The following is a 20187-nucleotide window of genomic DNA, read 5'->3' as shown; positions in this document are numbered from 1 at the left end:
TATCCAGCTACTCTACTGAATTTGGTTATTAATTCTAGAAGACTTTTGGTGGTGTTCTTGGGGTCTTCTATATAGAGTATCACGTCATCTGCAAATAAAGACAATTTGACTTCTTCATTTCCTATTTTTATTCCTTTTATTTCTTTCTCTTGTCTAATCACTGTGGCTAATGCTTCCAAAACTATATTGAACAGGAGTGGTGATAGTGGACATCCTTGTCTTGTTCCTGATTTTAGTGTGAAGGATTTCAGTTTTTGACAATTTACTATGATATTGGCTGTTGTTTTTTTATAGATGGCTTTTATCAAATTGAGGTAGAGACCGTCTATTCCAATTTTTGGTAGGGTTTTTATCATAAATGCGTGTTGGATTTTGTTAAATGTTTTTTTCATCTATAGAGATACTCATATGGTTTTTGCCCTTGGCTCTCTTGATATAGTGTATTACATTGATTGATTTTCGTATATTGAACCATCCCTGCATCCCTGGAATGAATCCCACTTGGTCAGGGTGTATGGTCTTCTTGATGATCTTCTGCATTCTATTTGCCAGTACGTTATTCAGGATTTTTGCATCTATGTTCATTAGTGAGATTGGCCTATAGTTCTCTTTTTCAGTTGTGTCTTTCTCTGCTCTAGGGATCAAGATGATGCTTGCTTCCAGGAATGAATTTGGGAGTATTGCTTCCCTTTCAATTTCATTGAAGAGTTTAAACAGTAGTGGCAGTAGTTCCTCTGTAAATGTCTTGTAGAATTCAGCAGTGAAGCCATCAGGACCTGGGCTTTTCTTAGTTGGTAAGTTTTTAATTATAGTTTCAATTTCATTGTTTCATATTTGGTAATTTCAATTTTTTCAGTCTTCTTTGTTCAATTTTGGTAATTCATATGTATCTGGGAATCTGTCCATTTTTTCTGTGTTTTCCATCTTATTGGCATATAGGTCCTCAAATGAGGTATTGATGATCCTCTGGATTTCTGCTGGGTCTGCTGTAATTTCACCATTTTCATTCCTAATTGCATGGATTTGGGCCTTTTCTTTCCTTTTTCTGATAAGGTTGGCTAAGGGTTTTTGTTTTGTTTTGTTTTGTTTTATTCTTTCGAAGAACCAACTCTTGGCTTCATTGATTTTTTGTATCATTCTCCTAGTCTCCATTGCATTGATTTCTGCTCTGATCTTTATAATTTCCTCCCTTGTATGAGGTTCGGGTTTGTCCTGCTCTTCTTTTTCCAGAAGCTTTAGGTTCAGCATCAGGGTGTGTAATTGGGCTCATTCAATGAATTTCCCTCATAAGACTGCTTTCATTGTGTCCCATAGATTCTGATATGTTCTATTGCCATTGTCATTTAATTGAAGGAACTGTTTGATTTCTTCTTTAATTTCCTCTGTGATCCATTGGTTTTTCTGAAGTGTGTTGTTCAATTTCCATGTGTTTATGAAATTTTTGCAGTTTCTTTTGCTGTTGATCTCCAATTTCATCACACTATGGTCTGATAATATATAGGGGATAACTTCAATTCCTTTGCACTTACCTAAATATGTTCTATGAGTGAGTATGTGGTCTATTTTGGAGAACAACCCATGTGCAGCTGAAAAGAATGTGTATTCTGATTTTGTGGGGTGGAACACTCGTAAACATCTGTTAAGTTCCTTTGTTCAAGAGTTTGATTTAGTTCTAGTAATTCATTGCTTGTTTTTTGTCTAGTTGATCTATCTGTTACAGTGGGGTATTGAGGGCTCCCACTACTATTGTATTGGTGCATATATGATTTTTCATTTCCGTTAGTATTTGTTTTATATAGTTGGGTGCACCTGTGTTTAGTGCATATATATTTATGATTGTCATCTCTTCCTGTTGGATTGTTCTGTTTACAAGGATATAGTCTTCTTTGTCTTTCTTAATCAGTGTTGGTGTGAAATCTACTTGATCTGCAAAGAGAATTGCTAATCCTGCTTTTTTCAGGTTCCCATCGCATGGAGTATTGTTTTCCACCCTTTAACTTTCAATCTATGAGTTTCTTTTTTAATTAAGTATGTTTTTTGTATGCAGCATATTGTTGGATCTTGCTTCTTGACCCATTCTGCCAATGTGTTTCTTTTGATTGGTGAGTTAAGAGCATTAACATTGATGGTTATAACTGATTCATATTGACTTATCATTGTCTTGACTTTTTCTTTTTGTTGGATTTTCCCACTTTGGATTTAATTTCTTGTCATGCCTGATGGATTCATTCTGCTGGGCTTCCTGGGGTTGTGATCCTCATTGTCTTTTCCTAGGATATTGTCTAAAATTTTTTGGAGTGCTGGTTTGGTATTCATGAAGTTCCTAAAGTGCTCTTTATCATGAAAGTATCTTATTTCTCCATCAATTTTGAAAGATAGTTTTGCAGGGTACATCAATCTGGGTTGGAGGCTGTTTTGCTTTAGGGCTTGAAATACATCACTCCAAGCTCTTCTTGCCTTGAGAGTTTGTGTTGAGAAGTCTGCTGTGATTCTGATGGGCTTTCCTTTGTATGTCATTTGTTTTGATAGGGAAAAGTTTTAGATAGATTTGCTTTTCCCATAACTCCTTGTTTAAGGAGATAGTTATCTGACTCTTTAACCAGTAACTTCATTAACCTAAGAAAGTTGCAATGCCAGAGTGAATTTACAATGTATATGGCCTATCTTGAGTCTGTGCCTTGTAAATAGGAACTGGAATTGTATTTACACATCAAAGACCACTAGGGATGAGATAATGGCTAAAAAGGATATAAAAATGGAACCACTGAACAAAGCGGGCACGGATACTAACCAGATCTGTTTCTGGTATTCTGGCTTGCTCACAAGAAGAAATTTTATTATTTTACCCGAATTCTGTGTTTCCATGTATTTCTTTCTGAGATTTCTGGAACATTTGGTGTGTTGGCCAGGAATTGGGAATTAAATAGCCCTTTTGGGCATCAACCCAAACCCCACTGGAGGGAGCAGCTCTCTGTCTCCTCGAGAGGAAAGGTGCACCCCTGGGACTAATTTCCTAGGCTCCCCAACAAGACACAGAGACCTGCTCACTGGCTGAGGATCACCTGAACCTGAGATGGAGATGACAGAAGGAGGAGTGCTGCTCTTGGTGTCTCGCCTGTCTCTTTCCTTTGCTGGGTGAGAAACCCCAGGAAACCCTCTAGTCATTAACTTTTGGTTTTGCCTTGTGAATTTGTATTTTGTAACTCTGGGCAAATACAGTGCAGGGGCCTGATCACTCCTTGTGCTTTGCCATTTAGGAAGATAGCTCCTCCCATTTGTTTTGGTTCAGTTTATGAACTTTGGGCAAACAGTGCAGGGGCCCAATAACCCCTTGTGCTTTGCCATTTGGGGAGGTAGCTTCTTTCATTTGTTTTGGTTACGGTTAGGGAGTCACCGGGAGGGCATGTGATAACTTCTGAATAAACGTGTGAGTGAAAGAGTTCTGGATAGGAGAGTGTGTGGAACGAGCTGTGGAACAAGACAGAGGGAGGAAGCGCTTGCACTTTAAGAGTCCTCCCCGAGTGGCAGAATTTGTGTGTGGTCGCATTTAACAAAGGCACAATGGTGAGCTTAGGCGACAGCCCACCTTAGCCTGAATGGACCTTACAATGGCCAAGAAGCCTGCAGCCAGGCAGGCGAGTGACTGATCCCCCACCTTCGTTTGTCTTGCATCTCCATACCAGGGTACCCATACACACCGACACTCTGATCAACTGATCATGGGGAAAGAAACCTCTCGTCCTACTGTTTTGGAATGCATGCTTAAGAATTTTAAGAAAGGTTTTATGGGAAATTATGGTATTAAGATGAAACCCCAAAACTTAAGAGCCTTTTATGAGTTAGAATGGCCCAAACTTTGCCTAGCTTGGCCAACTGAGAGATCCCTAGGTGAGGGTCTCATCTGGTCCATCTGGCTAACAGTCACCACCCCTGGATGGGAACATCCAGATCAATTTCCCTATATTGATTTATGGCTCAAATTGTGCCACAGAATGCCTCCTTGGCTTCATATGTGTGGCCCAGAAGCAAAAAGCAATATCCTGGTCCTCTGTCGGAAAGGGGATGATGCTGAAAAGTAACCAGATCTGGACTGAGAGTATTTAGACTTGCCCCCTCCTTTTGAGTTGCTAAATTAACAGGCTTGGAGAAGGTGGGGACAAAAGCATGAAAACTGGTTGGCTTCAGAGAACCATGCTGTGTTCAGACTCAGAGAGGATCGAATAGGGCTTACACTCAAATTTTTAAAATTAGTAAGAAAAAATAAGTAATGGATTAAAAACAGCTAAAAAAGCTCTGATGGACATAAAGCCAGAGAAAGTAAGAAATTTTACAAGGGTTACAAATTTTAGCTGATTGATAAATGTGTCTGTGTTTCAGTTTAAAAAGTTAGAAATTTTAGTTAATTCATAAATATGTTTCAATTTGAAAAGTTAGAAATTTTAGTTAATTGATAAATATCTGTTTCAGTTTGAAAAGTTACAAATTTTAGTTAATTGATAAATGTATGTGTTTCAGTTTGAGTTGATGTTTAATTGGTGTGCTTAAAGTATTGTAAATTGCAAATTCTTCAATTGTAATTATAAGACTAACTTGCTCTTTTCTGTACTTTGTTGATTAAAAAAAAAACCTCAAGGTCCCTATGGTTCTATTGGCAGCCAACCAAATTTAAAGTGTAACAATCTGAGAACAAAAAAGGGACACTTTAAACTTTTAACAGCTAAAGACAAGTTTGTGATAAAAGGTCTGTAGTGAGATAAAAAATTATATTTAAAAGCTATAAGTAAAAGAAATACAACTTTGATATAAAAATTTTTGTATGTTTGTCTAGTTAAAAAGATGAAAAATATACAAGACCAGAAGGCCTAGGTATGTCAAAAGATGTGCAAAAGTGATTTATCAATAAATATGTATGTTTATTGGTTGGTTTCAAGTTTGTTATAAAAAGTTTAAATATGTTTACATTAGTTGTCATCAAAGGGTTAAATTCTAAATATGTTACTATGATATGTGTACATTGGTCATCTTCAAAGGGTTTAAGAGCCAACAGGTTACAATATGACCTCCTCCTTTATAGTGAGTTAGAAGAAAAGACTTGGAAAAAGGCACAAATATGTCAGACCAAGGTGCGGTATTTGAGATTTGACTTTAAAAAGACAAAGGAGGCTAGGTCCAGAGAAAAGGAAAGTCATTTATTCTTTGCAAAGACCCTTCCAAAATGCTTCAATTATTTGATTCCATTTTTGCCACCCATTGTCCTAATTGGGAAGACTGTAAAGAACTTTGTAAAACTTTGTTAACCTCTAAAAATGCAGAGAGTTTTAGGAGAAATTAAAAAGATCAATGCTCCTAGAATGCCAGCAGGCACACAAAATCCAGATGCTTGACATGAACAGCAATTTCCAGTGAATGAGCACCCCAATTGGAACCCCAACACCCCAGGAGGCCAGGACAGCTTAAGCAATTATCAGACAGCCCTCCTGACAGGGATATGAGCCATGAGTAAAAGGCCTACAAATATGATTAAAGTGCTAAAAACATGGTGGGACCCTGATGAGAGCCCTGAGAGATTTTATGAGTAGCTCTCTAAAGTATACAGAGTGTATACACCTTTTGATCCTACCGTTCCTGATAATCATCAGTTAGTTAATCAATACAACTTTGTGACCCAGTCAGCTCAAGATATTAGATGAAAATACAAAAATAAGAAACTTGGGAGGATATGAATATAACACAGTTGCTACAATTGGCTAAAAAAGTGTGAAAAGAGTCGGTGAAGGAAAGGGCTAAGGGAAAAATGAACGAGATAAAGAGACAGCTGAGGGAGTTTCTTGGGGTGACAGGCTTCTGTAGAATTTGGGTTCCTGGTTTTGCATAGATCACTAAACCTCTTTATAAAGCTCTAAAGGAAAAAATCATTTACTTTGGGCTATAGAAAAAAAAGGCTTTTAAGAGACTAAAACTGACCATAGCAGCCACCCCTGCTTTAGGCATACTGGATGTAAAGCAGCCTTCTGTTCTTTATGTGACTGAGAAGAACCACGTGGCCCTTGGAGTGTTGACCCAAGAAGCAGGCCCATGGAATCAACCGGTGGCATATTTGTCTAAGAATTTAGATCCAGTAGCAAAAGGATGGCCTCCTTGTCTTTGGGCCTTAGCAGCTTCAGTTCTGTTGATCCAAGAAGCAGACAAGCTGACTTTAGGTCAGGAACTGATTGTGCAGGTTCCACATGTGGTCCTAGAACTGCTGAATACAAAGGAGCATCATTGACTCTCAAATAATCAGGTTACTCAGTATAAAGCCCTTCTCTGTGAGAACCTCAATTTATGGTTTATTCCTATAAAAGCTTTAAATCCTGCTACCTTCTTGCCCATGGAGACAGGCCCTCCCAATCATGACTGCTTGAGTGTCACCCATGAGCTCTTTTCCTGCTGCCCTGACCTACAAATGACACCTTTGTCCAATGCTGACCTTGTTCTGTTCATGGATGGGAGCAGCTTCGTGGAAGATGGGATTCATCATGCTGAATATGTGGTAACCATGAAGGATGAGGTGATCCTAGCCACGGCCCCTTCCTTAGTTGGCACAGTGTGCTAAGCTCTTGGCACTCATACCGGCACTCCGATGGGCAAATGGTAAAAAGGTAAATATATATACAGACTCTCACTATGCATTTGCTACATTACACATCATTGGAATGATTTACCAAGAGTGAGGTCTTCTCATGGCAGAAGGGAAGCTAGTTAAAAATAAACAGGAAATTATACAGTTGCTAGAGGCAGTGTGGGAACCTAGCAAAGTCACAGTAATATATTGTTCAGGACATCAGAAAGGCAAAGACTTTGTTGCACAAGGTAACAATAAAGCTGATGCTGAAAGCTGAGAAAGACAATGCACTCAAAGCCCTGCTCTCACCACTCTGGAGGCTGGTCAGTCAATACACAGCTGAAGAATGGAAGCACCAACAAGGACAACGTGGATTATTGTGCTGTGCCAGATCACCACTGCCTTAGGTTTCTTTGTTTTCAAACTGCAGGTGTTTAGGCCTAGTAATGAAAAGTTTGATGAACAATATGTGACTTTTAAAATGGTAAAATGGGGGCTATCCATCTACAGAAGGCTCTCCATCTACAATATTCTTTGATAAAAACATTATGGGGGATGTGGGGTAACTTCTGACTGTGGGGGGCTATTCTAATGAAAAATTATATTGCAAAGGGAAAACACAAGTTTGGATCAACAGCTCCCTTCTTGGATGAGCCACTGATAATTGTAACTATTGTAAACAAGGTCAATGTAATCCTATATCTATGTATATGCCAGCCCCATGGGATCTTATTTGGCTACAAGGAGTAATATATTTCATTAGGACAAGAAATTTAAAAAGATCTTGAGGAAATTCAAGACACACCTCAGGCTTTAGAAACCCAACTAGATTCACTGACCAATGTCATTACAGAATAGGCATGCTCTTGATTTGCTCACAGCCCAGAAAAGAGGGACTTGCTTATTTCTTGGTGAAGAGACTTGTTAATATGTTAATAAATCTGATGTAGTACAAGAATCACGAGACAAACTAAAAGATCAGATCAAGGCTCTTGATGAGAAATTTGGTATAAGAGAGCTGTCCTATTGGATTAATTTTACTTGGGAAGGATGAAAAAAAACTTGGATAGGACCTCTTCTGAGTCCCCTTCTTGTTATAATATTAATATTAATGTTTGGTCCTTGTTTCATCCAATGGATTTCAAAATTTATACAGTAGTACAATGCTGCAGCTCAAGACTACCAAATGCTAGTGTTAAGAAATGTAGATAAACTGGATAGAACTTATAATGGATAAAAGAATTATCCCAAAGTAAACAGAGGGAAGAATGATAGTGAAAAGTTTTAGATAGATTTGCTTTTCCCATAGCTCCTTGTTTAAGGTGACAGTTATCTGACTCTTTAACCAGTAACTTCATTAACCTAAGAAAGTTGCAATGCCAGAGTGAATTTACAATGTTTATGTGCCTATCTTGTGCCTGTGACTTGTAAATAGGAACTGGAATTGTATTTACACATCAAAGACCACTAGGAATGAGATAATGGCTAAAAAGGATATAAAAAGGGAAACACTGAACAAAGTGGGTGTGTATACTAACCAGACCTGTTTCTGGTATTCCCGCCCACTTGTGAGAAGAAATTTTATTATTTTACCTGAATTCTGTGTCTCCATGAATTTCTTTCCGAGATTTCTGGAACAGTTTCTTTTCTCTAACTGCTTGTAGAATTTTGTTCTTCTGTTGGGTTTCTGGACTTAACAATTATATGCCTATGGGTAGATTTTTTTTGATCAAGGCTATTTGGAGTCCTATATGCCTCACTTATCTGTATGTCAAGTTCTTGTCCCCTGCTTGGGAAGTTTTCTTACATCACTTCTGTGAACAGTTTTTTTTATGTCATCTGCACTCTCTCCTGTTTCTTCGTTGACTCCAGTCAGTCTTACATTGTACTTCTTTGCATCGTCTAGCAGCTGCTGGATTGATTTCTTGTGGTCCCTTACTATTTTAAAGCAATTTTTCTTTTCCTGGTCACTAATTGCAATCTTATCTTCTGTATCTGAAATTCTGTCCTCACATTGGCTCATTCTGCTGTGTAGACTTTTGAAGGAGTTTTTAATCTCCTGGAAATCTGCTTGCATCTGTTTCATGGATTCCATTTGTTTCCTATGTAGGGATTACATCATGTTCCTCAGCTCCTCTATTTTTTATCTGTGTCTTCTCTAGATTTATTAATCATGTCTTGCACTATGCGCACAATCTCTGCTATTATGTGAGAAATTATTTCTGATTTTATTTTTTCCAGATCCTCTCTTGTTGCTAGTTCAGGGAGTCCAGGTGGTTGAGTATCAGAGAGTTCCATCTCGTTTCCCTTTTGAATTGCATTAGGTGATCTGGAAGTCTGGTTCTGAGGCTTGTTTATGTGTCTTCTCATTTCGACAGGCAGGTCAGATGGTGTCGGTGCCCATGCAGCTCACCTTCTCTGTACTGGGAGTTGTGGTAGCTTGGCCCGGAAGCCTCCTCTGTGTTGGGAGCTGTACCACATCAACCAGAAAACCTCCTTTGCGCTGAGATAAAAAAAAATTTTGAAGGCAACATACAATCCGTTCATTTGTTTTAATCCATTGACTGTCCTTGTGTTTTAATTAGTTCATTTATACCATTTGTAAAATTATTATTGAACTAATTGAATTAGAATCTATGTATCATGTTTGTTATGGTTTTCTTTTGTTTTTCTTGGTTTTTGTTCTAATTTTTGTCTTCCATTTGTTATCTGAAATTGTTGTTTTAAAGGAACACTTCTTATAATTCTATTTTCCTTCCCTTCTTAGTTTTACACTTGTGTTAGTAGCTGCCCTAGGAAATAAAAACTTTTATGCTCTCCAATATTCAAACAGATAATAGTTTGGAGAAAATAAGAATAGCAACAATATATTTCATTATGTATGATTATGTATTTATGGGCATATGTGTCCATATTCAAGTAAAATTAATGAAAGAAATAATAATAGCAATTGGACAGAAGAATTAGTATTATTTCATAATCACAATGTACTCACACTAACTCTGAATGTACATAGTTTTATTTGAAAAGTATCTTGAATTGCTTTTAAGTGTAATATTGCAAACTCTTGGGAAACTACTAGAGCAGGGGCCTCGGTTCCTTACTGGCTGTTGACCAGAGACTCCATTCAGTCCTTTCAGTTGCTTACCTTCTTGGTTTCTCCTATAAGCAGAAGGCTTAAGGAGAAGAGCAAGAGAGACAGACAGACAGAGAGAGGTTTAGAGAGAGAGATTTAGAGAGTGAGATTGAGGATGTTTACCAAGAGCTAAGTCACAATGATATGATGTAATCACCCATGTGACATCCTTCCATCTGTGTAGTAGTGTGCAGTTTCAGCACAACTCACAGTTCCTAACCACACAAAGGAGAAGTGGATTGAAATTCAAGGTCAAATATAAACAGGAGGTGGGCAGCATTGAGTGCTAATTTGGGGCCTACATGCCACATCAGATTCTCTCTTATCTGCTACAGTTTCCCACTCTTCACTTATTTTTCATGCCCCTTTTAAAAACCAGGAGTCAGGCATGTCATAGAAAGTACTACTGTTCTCAACTTCTGTGACCCTGCCTCAGTGGTGTAATGAGGCACAAGGCAGCCCAGCCTGTGTGTGAGCTTTATAATTCTTTTCTCCCCACCTTCCCACTGGACATGGAGAGAGACTTGATGCCTTGTTCTCCAGACCCTCAGTTCCATTTTCTCAGCTGGTAGTGTCTCTAGAATCCACCCATACCATCTTCTAGAAATTCTGCAGAAGCAATAAGCATGGGCCATATTAGGATTGACACTGTTGTTCCACATTTCTCAGGTATCACTGTTCTTCACTATTTCCAATTTTTGTTTTTGCACATAGTAAGACATATTCCATTTCTATTAGTCTCTTCTCGACATCTTCATTGCTCCTGCAGTTAATCATTACTGTGCCCCTGGCTACATGATTCTTTCAGCAACATTCAGATGAAAAGGGAAAATATTAGTGAAATCCATGGAAAAGATATACAAGTGAACTGGCATTTGTGACCCTAAAGGAAATATCACAATTAGTCACTGCATGTGAATGGATCAGGATTGAAAGAATCAAACCAAAAGGATAATGTTTCAATCAATTAAAGTATTATATACATAATAGACTCACTTTATTAGAAATGTATTGAAGAATCACATTTAGAATTACAAAGATAAAGATTTTACTCTGCAAAAAATTAACACTATTGAAATTAATTCATCAATGAATTTCTATATATCCTGACATTCTGATGCTGATTGTTCTGAAGTAGATTTTGATCCAGTCAAGGGTGTCATCACATCACCCCCTGTGACATGAAGACTAGTGCAATGAAATAAACAAGGTTGCACCATTGTCTATGTGATTTCACCCTTTCCTGTGGACACTTGCTCTGCATGTCTTTATCAGGTGATTTTAACAGAAAATGACACAACAGCATTTCTGGGTGGGTTAATCTACATGCAGACAATGAAATCCATGGCATGGCTGCCTCCTGGCCAACAGCAATCATGATAAAAATTGAATTAAAAGCATAAATAGTAAGATAAATTAAATGTGTAATTAGTAAAGATTTGGAAATATCTATCAAGAAGCTATTTTAATAAGACCCACTCTTACAGAACATGAAGGTTTTACTTAGTGTTAGGGGCAAATGTGTCCTGCAGAAAGTAAAATGTACAGGTGAGTTGAGAAGCAGCACAGCCTCTCACAGTTCTTCACAGTGATTTGTGAATGGAAAGGCCACAAAAGAGACAGAGATGGAAGTCAAGCCTCATGCCCTGTCCTGAGAACTGAAGGAAGGAAAGGAACAAGTTAGTCTTCCAGTTCAAATCCTCCTTAATTCAAAGAGAGTTGCAAAATACTGGAAAGTGTGTAAGAATATAGGAGAGGAGTTGGAGGAATTCATTCATTCACATGCACTACCCCATACGAAGGAGAATGTTCTATTTTTCTCTTTGTCCATTACATGTGTGAAGCTCACAGAGGAACAATAGAGAGTTTAAATATTCTCAGAGATTTCAGTCCAGTGGATATTCAGCAAAAGTAAGGCACATGTAAAGTGAAGAAAGAAGAGCTGCATTTGTAAGTCAGAAGACAGTACTGGGCCTGGGATGGAAGGAGCAAGGAAAGTCTCGGTTGGCGGGAGAACATTGGAGGAGGGACAAGAGGGCAGTGGATTTGAAACGCAGCTGGGAACATGGTTATTGGAGGACGGCAAGGGTAAGGCCCCAGCATGCGCATGTTGAACATCGACCCAAGAGAGGTTTTCCATGGATATTCAGGGTTCACACTGGTGCCTGCTCGTTCTTGGTTATTCTCATAGAAACCTCATAATTTTTGCATTTGTCACAAATTGTAAAAATATACTATAATTTTTATCAGTTACTCTCCTTTAAAATTATACATGTAACAATAGTTACATACATAAATTTATTACATGGGGATTATTTGTTTATACTTAAATTATTTACCAGTTTTTTTAATTCCCTACTTCAATATGCCTTTGGTTGATTTTCTTTTAGTGATAGTGTCTCTAGTCAGCATCTATATAAGCAAGTGTTTTGGTGGGGTTTTTCTGGTTAGTTTTGTATATGTTTGTGTTGTAAAAACTAGTATACTATGAAAATTAATTTGAATAAGTCAATTGCTTTTTCATCATGTTTTCAGTGTCATATAGACATCATCTAAAACCAAATTTTTCTATGGTACGTTCTTTGAAAAGTGAATTGATGTTTCCAATAAATTTTTCCATTATGTTCATCTTTCTAAACATCTCTCTTTCCTAATTGAATGGGAACATCACTTTCATCAGGAAAGACAGATGTTACACATTCTCTGCTTTAGTGATTTCTGGAAATTTACTCTGAAATAATTTTCAGTGAACAGAGACAAGATTCTAAAGGAAAATATAAGACAACATTTGCTCTGAGTCTCATGATTGAAAGACTTGTGAAAATTGCCATTATATGTCTTAGACTGCTGTGATTCTGAATGGTACACAAAAGCATTCATTAATATAGAGAAAATGTTAATAGTTTATCTGAAACATAGAGATCAACCAAGTTGTTATTGTGTGAGGAGAATGAATTTCATATTTTTTAATTCTACCTTAGCCAAAAGCTACAGCCATTGATCTTGTCTTTCATTCTTCCCGCCTTGCTTTTGTAATTGTCTGTATGGCATTGCTGTTTACTGATGTGTCATAATACAGATATGTATTATTTACTTATTCTTTGGTGTGTAATAAATAAAATTGTTTTCACTTTTCAGTGAAAGAAAACATGCCAATCAGAAAATGTATTCAAACGCCTGCTGGTGGCAGCATGTATTTTTGTACCATTGGCTTTTACAAATGGAAGTGCATTATTTCACTTGTTTTATTTTATATTCTAGAATAATTTTTTTATACCAGGGATCAAATTCGGGTCCTTGCACTTGTGAGGCAGGCAGTGGAACCACAGAGTTAAATCCCCAGCCCTAGAATAAAATTTTTTAAAGATACTCATGTGCTCTTTTCAGATTTTAATTTCTTTAACTCAGTCAATATAACTTAAGCACATTCTTAATGTTTATCTTACCTGTTTGGGTCCATTGTTTGCAAGGGAAGCCTTTGATACTTCACTGACACAAGTGGTATATAAATGACATTTCTGTTCTGCTCTGCTCTTATAAATTGAAAGACCTACTTAAGTCATTTAATAATATAGTAAGTTGTTCAACCCTACCTACCAAGTAATTATAGGAAAGGCAAACCAAGGTCCTTGTTAGGGTGATGCCATGGACATGCACAAAACTTACATCATCAGTTAACAGTAGTTATCTTTGGCTTTTTGAAAGATAGCTGAGTCATACAAAGTGCTGTGTTTTTTGGCAATAAGAAATAAGTTGAAGGGTTGAAGGCCAAGCTCACACAAATGGTTTCTCCTTATGTCCTTGCCTTTTCTCAGAATTGCTTCTAGATTTCTGTGATCCATGTCTCATTGCTGCAATGATGGCACACAGGAGTCTTGTCTCCGTAGGCTCGATTACACCCCGTCCTTACTAGTAGAAGTAGACAACAGTTTAATGAAGTGGGTTGATGTACACCTCAAGGGCAGCAATGTACAGTGTCTCCCACACTCTCTTCTTCTGCAGCTAGAGTTCTGGGATAATTCAAGCAAATGTCACATCCCAAACAGCCTCTCTAACTTAGAGCAACTTAAAATGTGGTTAATAATAGGAATGTGGTGACAGACACCTGAGGAGTTGACTCTGAGGCTTTCATTGCTCTCCCAATTATTACAATAGTACTGGTCAGTTACTAAATTCTTGGCTTTGAGGAGTGTAACTTAATGGCAGGGAGCTCACCTGGCATGCATAAGCCCAAGAACTCAGTTATCAGTACTGCAAAAACAAATAGATAAACATGTAAAGCCCTGATTTCAGTATAGGCCCCATGCTAACAGTAATTGACTGTTTCACATGGGCATGTGGGATTTAAATACATTAGTAGCAGTAGCTAGTACATATTCTTGTTCGACAGTTCTTAGTACAGTGGGACCTTGGTCTGGGAACTTAATTTGTTCTATGGCTTTGGAAAAGATGGTCACATTTGTGTTTGTGCAGAAAAGATAGCTGCAGTTGTGTTTGACACTTAATGTAGTTTGCAAATGAAACCAAAATTTTGCCAAACGCTTCTGTTTGCAAACCAAATTGTGTGGAAACAAAAGCCTTTATGAACTGAGGTACCACTGTATTGTTACTTTCTGAGGGAAAATTGTTCCTAAGCTGATGAGCAGTAGAGCAGACTGAAAATGCTACACAGAAAAATTATGTCACTTCTTTACCTATAATCAATTCAGCTACACACCCCTGATTCTGGATGTCACGGTCAAGAGACGCACATGAATAGGCATGCAGGGAGCTGGACATGGACATTTAAAGATGGATTACTTCATGAAAGCTGTTCCAGGAGGCACAACCTATACTAGGATTCTGTCTGCACATTCAGTGGCCCTGCAGGGACAGCATTCCTAGAAGCTTCTAACATGTACACTGAACAATAAAGGTGTCAGTTTATATGAACTGTAGTGTTAACATCCACATGAATTGTCACCCCTATGCTTCACAATACAATATCAGGATTCTCGTTGCTGCCTTAAAGATCAAAAGTGCAAGGCAAAGTGAGATTAAGAAATGTGCCAAGCTACATAAACAAGAGCAGTACTGGGACATGGGCCCTAGTAACCAGAACTAACACTTCTTCATCAGTGTGAAAATCTACTGCCAGCATGGACCTGATGGGGAATTAGGGACTGTAAGTGTCATCTCTAGCTCATTTGCTCCAAGATTCCAGGTTTCATTCCCGTGTACTTCAGCCTTACATTCTTTGAATACCACATGGGAAAATCCCCTGGTGGCTCATGGGTGGCCTTGCTGTAAGTGACAGAATAAATTCCAGGTTTATTTCTGTATAGGTAATGGCCTCAAGATGTGACCCCTGATAGCAAGTGGCAACCTCCAAAACGAACTAACCTACCAAGTGGCATTTACTAAAATGCCAAATTTTCTTTTGTTTTGATTTTGGACTTTGCAGGGCTCAGGGGTTAGGTGGCTTGTGTTCTTTTCTTTTGCACTGCAAGGGTTCAATCCACAGGACTTCTGCACTGTAGGCATGCCCAAGACCTGAAATACCAAGGTTTTATAGTAAAATATGAGACCCAAGTGCTCTTCCTCATCAAAACCACATAAGAGAATGATATTGTCAGTGACAAAGCCCGACACTAGCTTAAGTGGGGAGGACAGACTTTAATTAGCAATGACTACTACAATTGGAAAGAAGGCACAGCATGACTGAATTCAACTTTACTTTCGTACAAGTAAATTGTATTTAAAGGTATAGCAAGGAGAAGGGATGGACCGAAAGTTGTGCTTTAAAAGCATGGACATCTCAAAAGTTACAAAGGGTACAAAGGGTCGGTCAGTGTGTGATTAAGCCGTCATTGGGAGGGAAGGTAAAGTGTGAACTGAGCTCAACTCTGATTTCCACAGATGTGAATGGGTATTTGAAAGGAGAATAAAGGAGTGGATTTTTACAAAGGCCTGGCAGTGTAGAAGTGATTAGGCCAGCTGTGTCTGCTTGCAGGCAATTATTGAAGACAGGAGTTTATCTCTCCAGAGACACTCAAAAACAGATCCTGTTCCGCCTGATGAGAAGATTTCAAATGAATGGCTTTCAAGTCTTGAGAAAGCTTATGCATCTCAAAGGAACAGAGGAAAGATTCACAATTGCCAATTTTTTCCTTGTAAGTCCCCCAAGAATGGTTGGGGTGAAGGCTATACTTAGGTGTCAGCCACAAGGATGAATGTCCTAGGCAACCTTGAGTCATCATAGAGTTGCAGCCTTGAGCTATTAGAAACCATTGTTGTTTGCCTAAGATTTTTATGTGGAAGGAGGGGAATGGGTAAAATATAGTAGATTGAGAGTATAGTATTTATAAAACAAAGTTAAAGTTTGTTGCAGAACAGCATTCAGAGGAGCTCAGCCAGACCTCTCAAACAGATGGTCTTTACATTATCAAAGACAAAATTCAAACTTAAATTCATATAGAATCTCAGACTTCAAAAAAACCACATCAATCTTGAAAAAGAAAAAAGTGGGGGTCTCATACTTTCTGATTTCAAAACTTATTACAAAACTACAGTGATTACAATAATATGGTTTTATAAGGTCAGGTATTTTTTTAAATATATTTTCTAACTAATGCATAAAGTCATAGGATAATGGTTATACACATTCATAAGTTTCATTTTGGCATGTTCAAATGTGCACTTCATATACTTTAATCATTTCCCCCATATTACCCTCCCCCAGTTTCACATTTTGGGGAGTTTCAGTACATATAATGCCTTTTGATCGTATTCATTCCCTCTCGGTCCACCCTTACACCTCCCAGCATATTCTCTTCCTCTTGTCTAATAGTAATCTCCCTTTTACGTTACTGTCATCTTTTTAGAACATGTGACATTTGTCTTTCTGAGTTTGGCTTATTTCACTCAACATGATGATGTCTAGATCCATTCATTTTTCTGCAAATGACATAATTTTGTTCTTTTTCATAGCTGGAAAATACTCCATTGTGTATATTTGCCACTGTTTTCATCTGCTGCTGGCTACCTAGGCTGGTCTCATATCTGGGGTACTGTGTACTAGGTAGCAATAAACTTGGGTGTGCAGATGTCCCTGTAGTGCGCTGACTTTAATTCTCTCATGTACATACCAAGGACGGCAATAGTTGGATCAAGTGGTATTTTTCACTTTTTGAGGAAATTCCATGCTGTTTTCCATAGTGGCTGTGCTAACTTACATTTCCACCAAGAGCACAGAACATTCATCTTTTCTTCCCTGCTGTACAGTAGAATGCTGGAACTTTTTACTCCTATCTCTGTGATCAACCTCCCCATTTCCTCTCCCTGTGACCCTTCCCCAGACTCTGGTAACCACCACTCTAATCTCACCTTCTGTAAAGTCAACATTTTTAGATTCCACACATGAATTAGATAATGCTGTATCTGTCTTTCTGTGTTAGGCTTACTTCACTTAACATAATAATCTTCAGTCCTTTTTTATTTGTCATAAATGAAAGGACTTCATTCTTTTCATGGCTGAACAGTATTCTGTTGTGTATATGTACTACACTTCCTTTACCCATCCTTCAGCCCGTAGACACCTGGGTGACTCGATATCTTTGCTACTCTGAATAGTCCTGCCATCATTGGGATTTTGATTGGGTTACTTGCATTAAATCCGTAGATCATTTGGGGTAGTATGGGCATTATAACAGTATTAAGTGTCCCAATTCATGAACAGAGGGTGTCTTTCCCCTTAGTTTTGTGTATAATTTCTTTCCCTGATTTTTTGTACTTGTTAGTATATGTCTTTCACTTTCTTACATTTATTTCTAAGCATTTTATTCTTTTCTTTTTTTTATTAAATTCTTTTATTGGTACATTGTAGGTATACAACACAATTACATTTCTCATTGGGAACTGTACCTTTACATAATGCATCTTGGTTCTTATTTTTTACCCTTTCCTAGCCCTCCCTTCACACCCTCTACCCTTCCCTATTTACAAAGACTTTATTTCCATTTTTCCCATTTCTCATCATTTTTCCTTTCCCTTCTTTTAAGCATTTTATTCTTTTTGATGCTTTTGTAAATAGAATTATTTTCTTAATTTCTTTTTCATATTGTGCATTTTTAATATATAGAAACACAACTTTTTGCCTGTCTTTCCCTCTATTACTACCTGGCTTTGTGTTTGTTTAAATTTTTTATTTTAATATAATACAAGTAGATATTAACAAAGAAAACATAAAAGCCATTTTATGAAAAAATAGTTTTTCATAACAAAAATTATTAAAGAACAATGGCAAATGCACTGGGTATCATGATCTTAAAATAATATATTTTCATTTGCTAACCTCTCAGCTCATTTCCCAATAATACTATACATTTTTTTGCATAAAACATTTTAAGTATTCACAAAGTATCTCAAATTTTGTACAATTTTGAACAATTTCATCCTATTTCATAATATTTATTATTCTTTTTGGTCCTTATTTTCACTCACAGTTTCTCACAGAGAGACAATGCAATATTTGCACATATTTATAGTGGCACAGTTTGTAATAGCTAAATCTTGGAAACAGCCAAAATGCCTATCCACTGATGAACGGATAAAAATATGTTTTTTTTTTTTAAATATAATGGAGTACTATTCAGCCATAAAGAAAGATAAACTTGAAACATTTCTAGTCTCAAGTGTATACACCTTCAGAACATACTCTTAAGTGAAATAAATTGAACACACATGTGTAAAGGTCAGGTATATTGACGAATAGAATTGAATGGACAGCCCAGAAATAAATCCTCACATGTATATTAAAGGAGTTTTCCAGTGTATCATAATGATGTAAACACGACGACTGTGACTTTGCATTGGTAACCCAGTGGTCCTCACACATGCTAGGCAAGCACTCTACCACTATTTGCTCACAGGTTTTTTCATATGTTTTTGAAAATCTGGTAAATTCAATTCACCCAACCACTAAACTACATTCTCACCTTTTTTATTTATTTGTGTACTTTTGGATTTACTTTGTGGAGTAGGGATTGAACCCAGGTCTTTTGCACTGAGCTACATCCTAGTCCTCTTTTTATTTTTTTAGTTTAAGATTGAGTATCCCTAAGTTACCTAGTCTGAGCTCAAGCCTGAGATCCTCCTGCCTCAGCCACAGAGAGGGCTGAGATTACAGGTGTGCCCCACCAGATCCAGCTGTTCCTTTTTATTGTAACAGAATTTTGCTAGGATTTCCAGGCTGACTTTGAACTTGCAATCCTATTAATTCAGTCTCTCAAATAACTGGAATTTTACAGCTGTGCCACCACACTCAGATTCTGTAAACACACACACTTTTGAAAGGATTAATGATCTACATGAATCACAACTTAAACTCCCTAATCTAAGCTGATTGAATCTTTTTCAAAGTACTCAGCTCTTCTTCAAGTAAACAGATTGTGGGACTGGGGATTTAGCTCAGTGGTTTCGCTGTCTGCTGTGCAAGTGCAAGAACCCAAGTTCGACCCCCGGTACCTAAAAAAATAAAAAAATTTTTAAAAATCAGATTGTTCTTTTCATAGTTACAATATACAAATACAACTTAAATAAAGATATTGATTTTTATTGTTGAACTGCTGAAATTATGAAGACACAAATACTAAGCAATGTTTTTATACTGAATTCTTTTTCAACTTGGTGCCATAAACTTTCCCTCATTTATTTATGTTCATCATTCCTGAAGATTGCACCAATTGTTTTCCACATGCTAGGGAAGTCTTTTACAAGCAAGCTTCCTTCTCAGCTGAAGGATCATAAACTTAAATCAAAGCAAATAAACAGTATTTGCTTTTCAATGAGAATACCAGGCAAAAACACTAAGTATTTTTTAAGCTTTTAGAGATTTTTATGGCATGGTTTGCTTTATCAATTTGTTGAGCCCATGGAAGAAAAAAAGACATTTGAAAAAAATCAAAATATAAGATACACATGAATGCAATCCATTTACGCTGAGAGTGCATTTCTATTCTGTGCTAAATAAAGCAAGATTTTGTACAGAAAATGTATTCTTTCTACTTTTCTTTTCTTCAGTAATATGATGTGGGCAATATTTTATTCAAGTATTAAATATATTTTTGTCCATAGGAACCACTTAGAGTTTCACTGCCATTTCTGTAAAGAATAATGTAAATACTCATAGCACTGTGAAAATGCTAAGATGTTACATTTATAGATTTGCCACATGCAGGATGTCCAGTAAACCTAAATTACTATTTTTGTCAAGAAATATTTTACATATAACATCGGTACATTTAAGATACAGTTATTGTGCTTATTTATGGGGCACAGTGTGAGCATTTGATGCATATATACAATGTGTAATTATTTAAGTAAGACTAATTATCATTTCCTATTCCTAAATATTTTTTTGCAGTTGAGAAACTTTAAATTTCCTTCTACCAGTTCTTTATAAAAGTAA

At 37.1% G+C, this 20187-nt stretch overlaps 1 protein-coding gene across 6 annotated transcripts in view; it reads left to right on the top strand.

Moving 5' to 3' along the window:
• The window catches only part of LOC110350707 (uncharacterized), a 108260-nt gene that overhangs the window by 84691 nt on the left and 3382 nt on the right, over positions 1 to 20187 (top strand). The window lies entirely within an intron of this gene.

Source organism: Heterocephalus glaber, unplaced genomic scaffold (assembly GCF_053883595.1).
Source record: "Heterocephalus glaber isolate CG9 unplaced genomic scaffold, H.glaber_assembly_v1.0 deba00001531, whole genome shotgun sequence".
In the NCBI taxonomy this organism is placed as follows: domain Eukaryota; kingdom Metazoa; phylum Chordata; class Mammalia; order Rodentia; family Bathyergidae; genus Heterocephalus; species Heterocephalus glaber.
This window is presented reverse-complemented; position numbering and strand designations above follow the sequence as displayed.